The following is a 16894-nucleotide window of genomic DNA, read 5'->3' as shown; positions in this document are numbered from 1 at the left end:
AACCTTTGAGTTGGCAAGAGGAACAAGGCAGGGTTTCTCATTGTCCCCTGCTTTGTTCAACTTGGCAATAGAACCCCTAGCGTGTGCACTTAGACAAAACCCGGCTTTGAGTGGTCTGGGTCAAGGGAAGGGGGGAAGAAATAAGCAAATAATATAATTGTATGCTGACGACATGTTGATTAATTGGTTAAAATTCCAATAGTCTTGTCAAGCTTAGAAGAATTTGGGAAAGTATAAGGTGTTAAAATCAACTGGAGCAAATCCAGTATTATACCTTTTAGAGGGAGGTGTCCCCATAATAGTGTGCATGAAGGGACATTAAAATGGGTGGACAGCATGAAATATCTAGGGGTATACATATCGAATAGTACAGAAGATTTTGTCAAAATGAATGTAGAACCTTTGCTTAAATCAAAAACCCGGGTGAAACTCCCTCTATCAATAACAGGTAGAATTAACTTAATAAAAATGGTGGTTCTGCCCAAAATGTTATATGTATTTCATCAATCTCCTATGTACATTCCAAATAGTATATTTAAAATGATAGATAGCATAATGTCATCATTCATTTGGAGGAATAAAAGGGCGAAAATAAAAATAGACACCCTGATTAGAAGTAAAAAGTAGGAGGGACTGGGTCTCCCACATTTTAAATTATATTATGTGGCATCTCAACTGTGGCATCTAAGGGGATTGATCACAGGAGAAGGTGATAAAAACCTAATGGAATTAGTGAGCCAGGCCAAGGAGGGATACTCCCCAAAACAAATTTTATTAGACAACACCGGAGGTAAAACCGATAAATCATTGATCAAGCAAGCAAAAAGATCTGGGAAATTGCAAACAAATTAATGGAATATGACGGTGTTGACCCGGAAACACCAAGTTGGGCCATTAGAGGGAAAAAGATAGATAATAGTATGAGAATCAATTAAATCAAGGTATGCTGGAGGAGATTTGGCATAGAAAATATAGGACAGGTATATGAAGGGGGTAATGTAAAGTCATTTGATCAGCTGGTAAAATAATATAATGTGGATAGAAATATGTTCTTCCGATTCCTTCAGTTAAGGAATGGTTTAAATGCTACTTATGGGAGTAGAGACGTTAATTTACAAGAATCACCGGTTAAATGAATGTTAGCTTCTAGCAATAGGATGAAGGTCTTAGGAATATATAAAGTGCTGGTTAATAAGCTTAAAAATACCCACGTAGATAAAAACAGAAGGGATTGGAGTAGAGATATTGGGGATATATCTGATCAGGAATGGAGTATGGTACTATCATCTCCAACAATGGCAACCAGGACCCGCTCTTTGAGCCTGGGACTGATCATGCTCAGGACCCCATGCCATTTTTAAAAAAAATGTTTACATTTTACACAGAACCATGAACCATACACAGAACTCAATCTGTGCATTGTTCTGTCAAATTCGCCAGTCAGAAACTGGTCTATTTTTGTTTTTGAGTATTTTAGTAACGTTTACCAAATATCGCACCCTATTAAATTTGTGAGTTGTATACTTTATAATGGGAAAACATCTGGGTGCAAAAAAGTGTGAGAAAAAAAATCGACAGGTCAAAATGTGCCATTTTCGTGGCAAAATGTGTGTGATTTTCAGCGCAAATCGCATCCCAATAAATGTGCAATTTTCAGAAAATGAGCGAATTTTTGGAGAAAAAAATTGCAAAAGTCTAAAGGAAGTCTAGGAAGCATCTGTCATTCTTAACAGCAAATTGGGACTCTCTGGTTGTACTTGGACTATCCCACTCTGAGAACCCAGACTGATACTATATTCCAGGGATGCCAAAATAACAATAACTCAAGATGGCCGACTTGGCAATGTAACAGGATCCAGGGACTATGGAATTAATGTAAGGAAACTGAGGATAGCCAACTTGGCAACGTAACGGAATCCAGGGACACTGGAACTAACTTAAGGAAACTCAGGATAGCCGACTTGGCAACGTAACATAATCCAGGGACACTGGAACACAACTAAAGTATCTGGTAACTGGGTTGAAGATAATGCATTAAAAGTGACTGAATCTGGATAGTGGTTGATATGCTTGTAGTGGCGGAGAACCAGGTGGTGGATGATTTGATAATAGCGTCTGGAATCCAGATAGAGCTGGACAACCCACAAACAGCTATGGTAGCGGGACAGCAGGTAGTGTGGCTGGGCTGGACCCAGTAAAGCAGGTAGCAGGTACTGTGGCTGGGATGGACCCAGTGAAGCAAGTAACAGGTACTGCAGCTAGGCTGAACCCAGTGGAGTGGTTTAGCAGGTACTGTAGCGGGTACTGTGGCTGGATTGGACCCAGTGGAGCAGATGGTGGCTGCAGCTGGCAGACAGCAGCAGATGACCGGATAGCGGCTGTGGTAAAATGGCAGTTAGGACACTGGATAAGGGAAGCAGAATCCAGGAATTGTATCAGGTGGTAACAAAGTTACAGAGCAGGGTGCCAGGCAACAGGGGTGGTCAGCGACATTGCTCAAGGCAATTTCCTGTTCCTTGAGCAGGATATTTAACCCCCTTGCCTTGCATGGATTGGTTAACTGGCCAGGTGGTAGCTGCAAAACCAGGAACATCTCAGTATGAAATCAACTGGGCTTTATAGGAGAGCCAGCAGCTTCAGCAAAAAGACAACCAAATGGTTAATAGCTGGTCAGAGGTCTCACAGGTGTCCAATCAGTAATGCAGCAGCAGTACACAGTCTCTCACTGAAGCTTAGCAGCATTACTGCAATCTGTAGGGAGCAATACTGGGGAAACTCAGAAATGCTGCAGACTAAAGGGAAGATATCTGACAGGATACAAGAATAGCCAGGTTTGTGACATATACATTCCCTGCCCCTGTACACTGGACATGTGTGCTTTTTTTAGTGTGAGATTTCAAATGCTTTCTGGCCTCTAAGGCTCAGAATACAAGCACAGTCAGAATGTGCCAGTCTTTTAACTGGGGGTATGGTATAACCCTTCGACAGACGGTATACCAATGGTTGTTTTTCCAACATCAGATTCAGGAGCCTGAAAGGGGTGCGAGCACATTCAATCCCCTTGTGGGCTCACTGCACTTGCCGCACTGCTTCCTCTATGGGGTCGGGTTCTTGACCGGATATTGATGTCGGAGAAACAACCACCGGAATCCCCACTATCGGTGAGTCATCCGACACCCATTAGCTGAAGACATGACCAATAGTACACTTAGGACCTGTTACCACTTACCTGTGATGTAGGACCTTTGCCAGGTCTACTGTATTTTTGGCAATGCATAGGGACAAAAAATTTAATTTTCTTCCTAAGCTTCAGGTGTCCTATTATTTCCTATGATGAGGTTACTGTAATAGTTATAGCACAATGAAATAAATTGGATTGTTGTATAATGAATACATTGAGCATTCTGTATTGCCATTTAGCCCACTTTAAAGTTTATTTTTGAGATTACTTAGTCTATATAATAAATTTTAAAATGTGTGTGGGTGTCTGTCGCAGTGTGGTGATACAGTAGCACTCAGACAAATTCGGCAACAAATTACCACTGGACCAGTTGGTGTGCTCCTCAGACCCATTTTTGTGATATTCCACTTAATTTTTAAAAACACCAATGTTCAAATTGCCTTGATTGATGAGCTGGGAAAAAGATTGATGATCTGGGAAACAGATGACAAAAGAACAACACCACACCTGGGCCCTTATTCTGATCGGTGCGGATATTCCCGAATTGTTACGGTGCGGGCCGCACGCCACGCTGTGCGGCAGCGTGCGGCCATCGTCCGTAGAAACGCCCACGTGTCCTCCGCATTCGGACGGACTCACTCTTTAAGAACAGGGCGTGTTTATGGACGACATACAAACCATGCATGTGCGGTGGACACACTCAGATTCTGCACGGTATTACAGAGTATGCACGGTGATACCGCATCCGAATGGATGGCAAGCGGGGCGTCCGCACGGAAGCGGTGTATTTACGCAAAACTACCCACTATTATGTCTATTCTGCAATACATCACATGACCCACTTATTCAATTACCTATCCTCATAAAAAAAAGTTTATTTGTAATTGGAATCAATTAAATGCCAATATATACTTAAAACCATGCCTAACACATCCATTGCACACATTAACCCTTACATCAATTGAAGTGCAATGGTTTGTATTTGTCCCTGTGTAAAATATTATAACCAATCTACACATATACTGTTTAATGTGCAAAGAAAACCAACAACTTCGAACTTGCATAAAATATTTATTTAGTCAACTTTTAAACATTTAAATATAAAAAAATAAAAAAATAAAATTACAGTAGCAAGTCCCTAAGGTCCTGCAGGTCTGCAATTAGCAGCTGCAAATGGTGGCCCATCCGCATGAGGGCCCCACGAACACCCTCATCTTCTTGTGTTGTGGCATCTGTGGGCATGTCAAAGGGGCAAAAATTAGTCATGATATTCATGCATACATTTCACATACTGCTACATAAATCGAAGAAATGCAAGGTGACATGTATGTATATATATTTATATATATATATATATATATATGTAGAGAGATAGAGACACACATAGATAAATATATATGACACAAACATATATACATACATGCAAACTTATTTAATTAATACTGTGTTTTTGTCCCTCTACCCTTTACTCTGCAGAAGACCTAACAGTCATAGTGTTTCTTCTGATTCACAACCCACCCATGACTAACCAATGACAAGCATGTCATGTCCTCCGTCAATAACAACTTGTCACAATCTCCTCAGTCTAAGTTCAGTGATGGTTCGTGGCATGGGAGTTATGCAAATGTCAGGAATGCACAGTACACATCCTCAAAATCATAATTCAGTCTAAACCAACCTACAATTCTGTGAGGGGAAAAAAACAATCTGAACCACAGGGGGTGTTTAGGTAGAGGAGGCTCCAGGGACACTGACAACTTGTGACTCCATTCTAAGGCAGGCCTGGCCATACTCCATTTATAGCATACATCATATAGTTTATAAATATCATTCACCTCAAACCTATATTCAGCTATATGATGGGACAGAATCTACGCTTGCAGCAGGTGAATTTAATCCAAAAATGATAAACTCATCCCTTTACTCCAGGATCCTGTTTAACTACAACGGTTATGTGGCAGTCAAAATGGAGCTCCAAGCCATCCCACAAACCTGTGTAATTAAGATGTGTCCTGGATGAAAGGGATGCCTTGGACACCCCATCTAACCCGTACCTGTATCTGTAGCTACCCACTTTGTGTTATGTATTAATAGTATTGTAACAAAATTTATCCTCACCAGTGCTACATAACAAATACCAGTACAACTAATTGATGAATGATGCATTATGTATACATACCGATCTGTTCTGCCTCCACCGCCTCACATGCCTCCTCCCCCTCTGAATCGGCCGACTCCTGGACAATCCTGGCCTCCTCAATAGGCTTGACCGCCTCAGCCACCTCCTCCACATCCTCCTCCGCCACCAACATCTCCTCCACATCCTCCTCCGCCACCAACACCTCCTCCACATCCTCCTCCGCCACCAACACCTCCTCCACATCCTCCACCACCACCTCCTCAGGCACCTCCTCCTCCTCCACCACCTCCTCCACCACTTGCTCCTCCTCCTCCTCCACAACATACTCCTCCTCCACCACCTCCTCCTGCACTTGCTCCTCCTCCTCCACAACAACATCCTCCTCCTCCACCACCTCCTCCTGCACTTGCTCCTCCTCCTCCACAACCACATCCTCCTCCTCCACCACCTCCGGCACCTCCTCATCAGCCTGTTGCATCTCCTCAGGCACCTCCTCCTCGGCCTGGGCTGCCTCGGCCTCTTCCCGTGCCTGTCGTGCTCGGGCTCATGCTGTGTGGTAGAAAACAAACATCATTGTCAATGTAGGGTCATTGGGGCACATGTATTAAGCCATAACAAGAGATACATGGAAGGGTGATAATGATCGAAAACGATGCTTGAAAGTTGCTCCTTACTGTTAATGGACTCAAAAATCTGACATTTAAGTTATTATGTGATTGTTAGTAATTTGTTAAATCATTACAACCCTTGCATTTATCAATGGTTAACACATATTACATCAGGCACATTGTATGCATCAGAATCAATAATGCTATGTAATTATATATAAAAGGCACATGACTGCATGTTAACCAGGAAGAAGCACACATAACAGTCTATGGACTTTTAAACCCATGGACACCCACTTAACATTCTCCAATTTTTATTGTTTATATATGCTATGATGTAAGTGCGAAATTTCATAGCGAAAATACTCACAAACAGCTATTTCCCTCCTAATCTCCTGCAGTAGCTCAGGCTGGCGCCTGCGGAGGTCTGACCAGCGCCTCTCTAATTGGGCGATGCTCCTCCGCACCCGGGTGCGGGCGTAAATGCGGCGCCCTGCCGCAGCATAGGCTCGCCGCTTTTGCCCATTAGTGATAAAGGGCCCTGCACGGCCCAGCCTTGTCTCCATGACGGAGACCAGTGCCCGAAGCTCCGCAGGCGAAAATGGCTCTGCTCTGCGTGTCTCCGCCATGTTAGCACTGGCATCAATCAACCAATCATGTGCTGTAATTGGTTTATCACAGTTATTTGTGTTAATAACTTTATTGTTCATCTTTACATGAACAGCGTCTCTGCGCCAACACAAATGGCGAAAAATTCGCATGCCTTAAAAACGGTAGTGCTGATGTATGGCAATGAACAAATCTAATATATATAAAACACAGTGTGTATGCACTTTGCAAATCGAATAACGCATCGCACCGCCAAGCAACGCGTGCTATAGCTTGGCAACGCATAGCTGTACTTCGCATTACTTACTCTATGCATCTATGTGTATGCGTACATTTATGTTTAAAAGACACATACACATACGTGCAGGTATCCTGAGTCCACCATTATACACCAGCGCTGCCTGCCTGCCTGCCTGCCTGCCTGGCTCCTACTTGAAATGTCTAAACATGTTAATAAATTCAAATATCATATATATATATATATATATATATATATATATATCTGCAAACAAATCATACATCAACACATAACAAACATACATGTGTTAAAAAGAGAATAAATCAATGTACTCACCAGACATCAGTGATAGTATCAACTACAATAATGAAGATATAACAAACACATAAGATCCCTTGCACAAGGAATAATTATGAGCACCTATATTGTACTTCCACCAAAACTAAGCACATATGATAAATATCTCCTATTTCTTTGCCATTAGGAGGGCAGGCTGGCTAATTGTCGTTTTGTAAGACTGACAACTAACACACTGTACTTATTTGAAGGGGTGATTTTTACAATAATTGGTGTGTTCTGGTCAACTATATAAAATGTACCTGAAGAATCTTTGCACCACAGAGTCCCGCAGCTGGTATCCCCTCCGGCATTCAGGGGCGCGGGATGGGCGCATGGGCGGATCTTGCGGCTCAGATGGAACCTCCCATTTATCAAAGGGTATCTCACGCCGCACAGCAATGTTATGAAAACATACACACAGGCCCACGATCCTCGACACCATTTCAGGCGCATACTGTAAGTCACCACCAGTGCGGTGGAGCACTCTAAATCGACCCTTTAAAAGGCCAATTGAGCGCTCCACCACTTGCCTGGTGGCAACATGCGCCCGATTGAATGCCTCCTGTGGGCCCGGTGCTGGGGAGCTGTACGGCGTAAGTAGCCAGGGCGTACATGGGTAACCGGAGTCACCCAGAACCCACGCATCACGGCCTTCCAGCTCTTGTAGTCTTTGCCAAATCCCGGTTTGTCGGATAACATGAGAGTCATGGGCACTTCCGGGAAACTTCGAGTTGAAGGCGAGAATTTCCATGGATGGGCCACATACCACCATCACGTTGAGTGAGTGGAACAATTTCCGGTTCCTATATATCTTCTCACTTCGTGATGGAGGCACAAATGGTACATGGGTGCCATCCACAGCCCCTATCACATTAGGGAAGCCAGCAATTTGATGGAAGGCCTGCTGGCTTCTGCGAAGTGTCTCGGTGGCAAATGTCATGGCCATGAAGTGCCCCTTGCGCCTAAACATGGCCGACGTCACACGCCTCAGGATTCGGCAGAAGGCCGGCTGAGATATTCCAGCAAGTACTGCCACTACTTGTTGGAATGATCCTGAGGCGCAGAAATGCAACACCGCCAGCAGCTGTGTGTGAGGCGGAATTGCTGTCGTGATCCCGTGAAGAGGTTCCAGATCACTCTCAATTAACGAGAGAAGATCCAGAATGACATGTGGCGGTAACCGGTACCTAGTAAGTACCTCATCATCGGGCATACCAAACAGAGTCACCCGTGTGCGATAGATTCTAGCACGTCCTGGCCTCCTTGGGCGACGAGTGGGGAGAGCCGCAAGTGCCCTTAGCCTTCTAGCCATGAAAGCCATCATTGCTTCAGCAACCTATAAATAAATGAACATAAATAATGATGCACCTATGCACATAATGGCCATATCCGACAACAAATATATTTGTAGGCTTCAATACGTACAATAGATGGCCGCCCAGTGAAGTCACGAATATCCATTTGACTCTATAATGATGTAACAATAATATGAACTCAATACACACCGTCCTAAACACACAGATGCTTACAACATCTAACTACTAAACACTACTTGAGTATCATAGGTGTCTGCATTTGTTGCCGACATCATGTACTATGAGACATTTCACCTATTGCTGGGACATGTTGTCCTGCAATAGATGGACACACACAGGTTTAACACCTGTGAGTGAAATAGTGAACATGTGACATGTTGCAATAATGCTACAAAGCCTTTGCTGGCCCAACAATCTGTAGTCAGTGAGGCAATGGTGCATACATTAATACACTTACATTGTTAATGGATATCATATCTACAAGGACCATGGAAGAGCTTACCTTAGACCCTGACAACTACAGATCTGGAGACAAATGATTCAAGCAGCAATCCACTATTTATAGGCCTCTCACATGTGTTGTCTATAACATTACTGATGAGTATTGCATGACTTGTGGCCTGGATTTTCTAAGGGATTGGGTTACTTTTAGATTTCAAGCAAACTCAACAATACCACAGTAGTCATGAACAATCCCAAATAGCATGTATATTGTGCGATACTCACAGGTGTATCAGAAGATTCTATGCAATGTTAGAATTGGTGACCGATATTTAATGTAGAAGTTACGCCAGGTTTTACACAATGGAATTTCCGCAACTATGGGCGTGGCGTATGCGGCGCGAAAAAAACGCGCCGTACGCAGGCGGCCGTTACGCTCGCGCACGGAACGCAGCTGCCGCTGATGTACGCCAAACAGGATACACAAACAGTATATAAAGGTGTATTAGAATGTGACAAAGTTGCTGGTAACATGTCTGGATCGCAATCTGAGGTGGACCAGGAGTTGCAGCAACTGTTTTCCAGGATGGACTCCAGCACCTCCTATGTGCCACTGCACAGGCAGGCAGTGGGAAATGATGAGGCTGCTGGCCCTTCAACAGCAGGGCAACCTGCAGCTGGCCCATCAACAGCAGGGCAACCTGCAGCTGGCCCATCAACAGCAGGGCAACCTGCAGCTGCCTCATATGCAGCCTCAGCAGAATCATTTGGAACACAACCGGGGACTTCACAAGATACTACCATGGCCAGCACTTCAAGTACAGCGACACGTGCCCGTGGGCGTGGCCATGGCCGTGGCCAGGGGAAAAAGAGGGCAACAGAGGAACCAAGTTCCAGAAATATGGCATATGAAGCACAGGAGCTTGCCATCCTGGTTCCGCGAGCACGTGATTGGATTGAGTGTCCACCGGAGAGGCTGACACACACACGCAGATGGAAGATTTGGGAAGACATAACTGCAGAGATTAATGAAGTGGCGCCACAAGTTCGTGAGGCGGAGCACATCAAGAAGAGGCAAGTTGTTTTGTGTTACATGTGGCCAGTAATAGACAAGTAATGTTTGAATTCATGCTTAGATGGATTTGGCAAATGGCCGGTGAGGTTGGTACGATACACAGACATGATTGACATGTTATTTAGTTGAGAGTTATAGTAGGGTGAGTGTGAATGTGTATTGTAAGGGTTGATATCATAGTTGAATGTAATGTTATGTTTTTGACATTAAGCACATGTCGTAATATGTAGCACATAGCAATGGCTGCAACAGCAAACATCTGGAGTGACATGTATTAATATGTCAACTTACATTGCAGGTGGCACGACTTCAAAACCAACCTGAAGAGGAAGATGACCAAGCGGTGGGAACACAGCCAGAGATCTGGGGCCGGGCCCATGCCATCACGCCTACAGTTCACCCCCCTGGAGTTGATGGCCGAGTGCTGTGTTGCAGTTGAGGAGGTCAGGGGGGTGAGCACCATGGATAGCGAGGCCCCAGCTGAAGTGTTTGCGTCTTTTGTGGAAGGTAAATATTTGTCATGCCATAAGATTGTGGAAGTAATTATCTTAGAATGTGTCCTAATTGTGTTTATCATTTTCAACAGACACCCCACTGTTTGGTGAAGACTCTTCTCAGGAGGTGGAGGAGTCCGTGCCACCTGGCCCCAGTGGTAGGCCTGTGCAGCAGCAGGCATCGGTCCAAGCCGATTATGCCAGCTTGGCCCAGATGCTTGGAGACATTAACCAGCAGGGAGAGTTGGCATCAGAACGGATGCGTAGGACAGAGGAGATCATGGCGAGCTTGGCCAGCACCCAGCAGTCCATCGCTGGGAGCATGCAGGCCATGGCTGAGGCGCATCAGGCCATGGCTGCAAGTGTTCAGGTGCTGGCCGAGCAAGCCACGCATCAAAATGATCTCCTCCTCCACCATAATGAGCTTATGGTGGAGCTAGTTGACAGCAATAGGGTCCTAATGTCATCCGTTTCTGGTGCATTACCACCAGCAACACTCCCTGCTGGCAGGAGGGGTAGACCATCCACCCCCTCACCAGCATCTGCTCCACCTGGGCCAGCATCTGTCCGTGGCCGAAGAGCTGCTGCACAGGCCAAGGAGCCTACCAAGGGCAAACGTGGCCGCAAATGAACTTGTGGCTGCATTAATCTCCACCGTTATGTGGTCCCAACTCTTTCATTGTGCTGTGTGTGTCAGCTTCTTGTGTCCAATCACGTGCTGAGGGTAACCAGATTAGCCCTTGCTTCAAATGTCATTTTTGGTTCCCCTGTTGCCCTCTTTTGCCTGCCATTACTGTCTGCTGTACTTGAAGTGATGTTGCTAAGTCCCTTTGTGTTCCAAATGATTCTGCTGTGGTTATGAATGAGTACAATTAGATTTATTTTCGATTATAATTTATTTATGTACATTCCTGCCATGCTTTTTGGTATTTATTTATTTTGCTTTTTTATTGCTTCACAGTGTCAGTGTCTGGGAAATGTATTTAAATAAATTTATTTATTTCACCAAAATTGTGTGGTTTAATTAGTACATGTAGAATACACATGTGTATTGATAGTATTAATATTCAGTCATGTCCATTCTTAGCAGTTTAAAAGTGTGTGACAAGTACAGCATATGTGTGTGTTTAGTAAAGGTTCCTTGAAGCAGCAATGGTTTCAATTAAAGCACTGACAAGCGTGCCATTAGTGAGTAATGAGTAAAGGAGTCGATTGTATTGTGTTCAGCTGTTACTGCTTGTAGTCATTAGGCGTTCCGTTCGCCTACCGCAGGACCGAGTGGTTTCCGCAAAGCAATACTTGCTTATGGACACCGCACATTTCTATCGGTTTTGTTCGCGTGCATTCGGAGTGCTATCCGAATGCACGCCCCCCAACATAAGTGTACTCCCCCGTGTCCGCCCATGTTTCCACCCAGTTTTGCCCACTTTGAAACTACGCCCATGTGTCATTCCGCATGACGCCCATAATACGCCCATATTTCCAGACTGATTGCAGTGCACAGTTTTGTACGGGATTAGCACGAACAGGTACGGAGTCAATGCTTGGCACATGCGCCTTGCATTCCCCACGCATGCGCAGACGCCGGAAACACGCTATCCGAAAGTATTCGGGAAAGTACGCATCAATCAGAATAAGGGCCCTGATTTCAATGCTGTCATTGAGTATGAATGCAAACACATTCTAACATTATGGTGGAGGCTTTAAACAATTAGCAATAATTTGGGATATACATATAACACACATCACACATGTACACATTGTACACATACACACACACTCATCACACACCACTCACAGTACAACAAACACCCACATACACTATAACACACACCCAAAAATAACACATACATACAAACACACACACACACACTTAAACATTGCCATACAGTACCTCCCAACCTAACCCTCTCCAGGAGGGACACAATACTCTGATCCTGCACTTTCCTCTTAATGTATGTTTGTCAACACCTGTGTTTAGGGTGACCAACTCATTCCTTTAATCCGGGACACATATTAATGACACAGGTTCTGTGGCTGGCTTTCACCTGGTTTTAAACTGCCACACCTCAAGACTCCATTTCACCTGGTTTTAAACTGCCACAGAACCTGTGTAATTAATATGTGTCCCGGATTAAAGGGATGAGTTGGTCACCTTACCTGTGTTGAACAGGTTAATTGACAAGAAAGGTGCTTCAACACAGGTGATGGCAATCATACATTACCAGGGAAGGCCAGGAGCAGAGCATTGTGTCCCTCCTGGAGAGGGTCATGTTGGGAGGTATGCATTGCACAGGTACACACAGCACACTACACACAGCACACTACACACATATCTATAGCGCACCTCCCACACTTACACATTGGACAGATAGACACAACACAACACACACACATAAATAACACAACACACACACAGTACAACAAACCCACAGACACTAAAACACTCACACAAAAACAGTGCAGCACACACAAACACACAGAACACACCCCAAAAAAATACATCATAGGTGCTAAATCTTAGGAGAGAATGTGGAATTCATCAACACACACAAACTATCAAGTCAGGAGTGGTTTGTTTCAATCAAAAACATCATACCTAATTTAATTGCTGTCATTGAGTATCAATGCAAACACATTCTAACATTATGGTGGATGTTTTAACAAATTACAATCTTGGGTATTGGCACAGAATAAGCAATTTTGGAAATTAAAAAAAACCCACGGTTTTCCTGGGCAACGGCGGGTGGGTCAGCTAGTAAGGAATGTAGTAAATAAGAGCTACAGTTTGGTAAGCTTCTTATATGTTTGCTTGCGTGTTGTAATACTAAGGGTGATGTGCTTTTTACTCATAACCACAGTGTGCTGCAGAGGCCAAGAATAATTCACCTCTGGCTCCTCCAAAATTTTCTGCCACATTTTTCCAGCTAAAGATCCTAACATTGTTTCTAGGTAAAGCTTTCCCACAATTGATTCTTCCGATGAGGGTGCTTGGAACATGTACACTTATTCTACCACCTATATACTTCAGACAGGCCCTGTGGCTGCAGTCCCTAAAGTGGTCTAGGTCACTGCTGGAACTGCTCACCTACACAGTGTGCTGCTCACTCCCTGCTGCTTCAGGCTTATACTGCATCATGTTCATATTTATCACTATTCCTCATTTATTACTGTCTTATGTGAGTTTATGGAAATGGGGGGACGGTGGACTGGATCTAAGCGCTGTAGGTCTGCAGGTGAGACAGGAACACGTGTGGTAACCCCATACCACAAAATAGAACTGTCAAATGGTAATGTGTACTAGACACATAAATTGTGTTCCAGTAATTCTCCTGCGAGCTTCAAAGGATGAAAAACAACGTTCCTATCTTACAAGGAGCGTTCCTCTTCTCTGCCTTAGGATAACTTTATGTGTGGTGACCACTGTGCATTCGTATCTTCTAAATCAAACTGGTGTTTGACCCTTCACCACACTCCAAACCAAGGAAAAGATACCATACATCCCTTGTAAGGGATTGGCGTCTCCTCTTCTCCGAGCGAAAATGTGTTTCTCAAATTCACTGATTATTCAGACACTTTCTTTTTCCACAATTTTTTCTCCGTATGCCAGAAGACCACATAGGAACATAATAGAACCAAATATAGTGTAATACAGTTTTTATTTGCTCACAATAATTAAAAGATGGGTCTGAATAACAAGTATAAAAAATCATAAAATATGTTTAGAAATTTCTCTATGTCAAAGATGGTTAGTGCGCCGTATATGGGAATTCAACAATTACCGGATGAGGTGAAGAACTTGATGGAAAAAGTTCTCAAACATGCATGATATGTAAAGGTCCCGGAAACTTTCACCTCAGGCAAGAACACCAGAAGGTACCGGTAGGAGGTTCCCCAAGTCGGCGTCGTCAGGTAAGAACCAACGCGTTTCAACCGCCTGCTGCGGTCTTTATCAAGGATGTAAAGCTGTAGTATGTCTCTCCCTATTTAAAAGAGTAAGTATCCAATCAAATGGGGGCACTGTTTAGCGCCAAAAAAAAATTCCGGCGTATTCACCGGAAGTTGTCATCACTACTTCAAATGGACGGTCATCCAAATTAAGTTGCAGAAGGTGCAGATGCTTATGATTCACGGTGTCCATTGCCATGATTGTAATGCATGCGGATATATAAAGTGCGGAGAGTGCAGGTGTTTCTGGATATAGTTTCCTCCAAGAAATACAGATATAGAATAAAAAAAGGAAATATAAAAAGGGCATAATTAAAATCCAGATACATTCAGAATAAATAAGTTACAACAATAAAAACATCAAGATATAATAAAAAAGACTATAGGAACCATTTGATCTCAAAGTCTTTGTTGAGACCATGCGGGTGTAAAGTATTAAGATTAAAAATACATTTCATCTCTTCTTTTGCCAGTTGAGATACTTTGTTCTTTTTTCTTGGGTCATCTTTAATTTCTTTGATGCCCAGGAATCTGACAATATGGTTCGAATTAGAATTATGAGCAATTTTAAAATGCTGAGACAGGCTGTGAGTGTCAAGACCTTTTTTAATATTGTTAAGATGTTCCGTTATACGGGTCTTAAGAGGTCTTGATGTGCGCCCTATATAAAAAAGGTTACATGAACATTCAATGGCGTAAACGACATTGGGAGTGTTACATGTAATAAAGTTTTCTATTGGGAAAGTGTTTCCATTTATTATTACTTCAGTAGTTTTTGAGTGGCCTCTGCTTTTGATCGTCTGGCAACCTCTGCACAGACCACATCTGTGGAAACCCTTCGTACGAATTCTACCACTGGGATTTGCTGTATTAAATGCACTTCTTACTAATTTGTTTTTAATATTTGGTGCTTTTTTATAAATAAACTTTGGTACTTTTGGCAAATGGGTGCCTATAATCGGATCCTTTAATAGAATTTTCCAGTTTTTTCTGAACGATTTTTCAACGATTTTATGTTGAGCATTAAAACTAGTTATAAAAGCCCACTTAAAATCTTCATTTTCATGTGATGTATCTAGTATTTGTTTAGGTCTAAGAGGGTTTCCCTATCTATTTTTTCTGTCTCTTTCAGGGTTCGAGAGATAGTCTCAGTAGCATAGCCACTTTGGACAAATCTTTCTGCCATTTTATTTGCCTGTTGTATATAGGAAGAAGTATCTGCACAGTTGCGTCTAAGGCGCCTGGAATGGCATTTAGCCAGGTGTTGTGGTGACAACTGTTTCTCTGTATATAAGAAAGGCAGTCGGTGGGTTTTGTATAAGTTTTTGTTTCAAGGTGTCCATTGTTATCAAATATTGTGATGTCTAAAAAATCAATGCTAGATTGACTGATATTGAATGTTAGTTCAATATTTTCATTATTTTGATTCAAGTGGTCACAAAAAGCTTTTAGATTGGGCTCACTCCCTCTCCATATAAAGACGATGTCGTCGATATATCTGGACCAGGATACCAGGTCCGCCCCAAAACCATGCCCACTCCATACATGTTCCTCTTCCCAGAGTCCCATGAAGATATTGGCATAGCTTGGAGCGAACCTGGTACCCATCGCGGTCCCTACCTTCTAGGTGTAGAAATTACCATCAAACATGAAGTAATTGTTATTTAGAATGAGGTCTACACTTTCTATAAGCAGATGTTGCAGGTGGGGGTCCAGGTCACTTTTCTCCAGATATTTAGTAGTTGCTCTAAGTCCTTTATCATGCCGGATTATAGAATAGAGGGATTTGACATCTGCAGTTACTAGATAGTATCCCGTCTCCCACTGGACCGTGGGTAGAAGGTTCAGAAGGCTGCAGGTGTCTTTTAAATGGGAGCGGTTAGTTTGAACAAGGGGCTGTAGAAAATGATCAGTGAATTCTGATAAATTGGCGGTAACTGAATTTATTCCGGACACTATAGGACGTCCGGGAGGGCAGGTGGGATTTTTATGGATTTTTGGTAATAAATATATGACTGGTATCATGGGTTCAGAGATGTTGAGGAATTTAAATTCTTTTTCATTAATAATGTCCATATTTTTGTATTTATTGAGTAATGTTGTCATTTTTTCTTGTATTTTTACGGTGGGGTCCGATCTAATTTTTAGGTAGGTTTCCTGATCTCCCAAATGTTTAGTAACCTCATCAGTATACCATTTTTTATCTAGGACCACAACACCACCGCCTTTATCGGCCGGCTTCACAATTATCTCTTTATTGTTACTAAGGTCTTTCAGGGCTTGTCTTTCCTTTTTGGTTAGATTATATTGGGGTTTTTTTGTGGAAACTTTTTTTATGTCTTCCACCACCAGTGCACTAAAAGTTTCAATAAAATTACCCTTAATGTGGGATGGATAAAAGATTGACTTAGGTTTGAAGCAGCTGGATGTAGTTGGTTCTTCAGTTTCTATTTCAGTATCTTTTTTGTTACTAAGAAAAAACATTTTTAAACATAATTTACGTAC

This window comes from Crinia signifera, chromosome 1 (genome assembly GCF_055691185.1).
Source record: "Crinia signifera chromosome 1, ASM5569118v1, whole genome shotgun sequence".
NCBI classification, from domain to species: domain Eukaryota; kingdom Metazoa; phylum Chordata; class Amphibia; order Anura; family Myobatrachidae; genus Crinia; species Crinia signifera.
Note: the sequence above shows the minus strand (reverse complement) of the source record.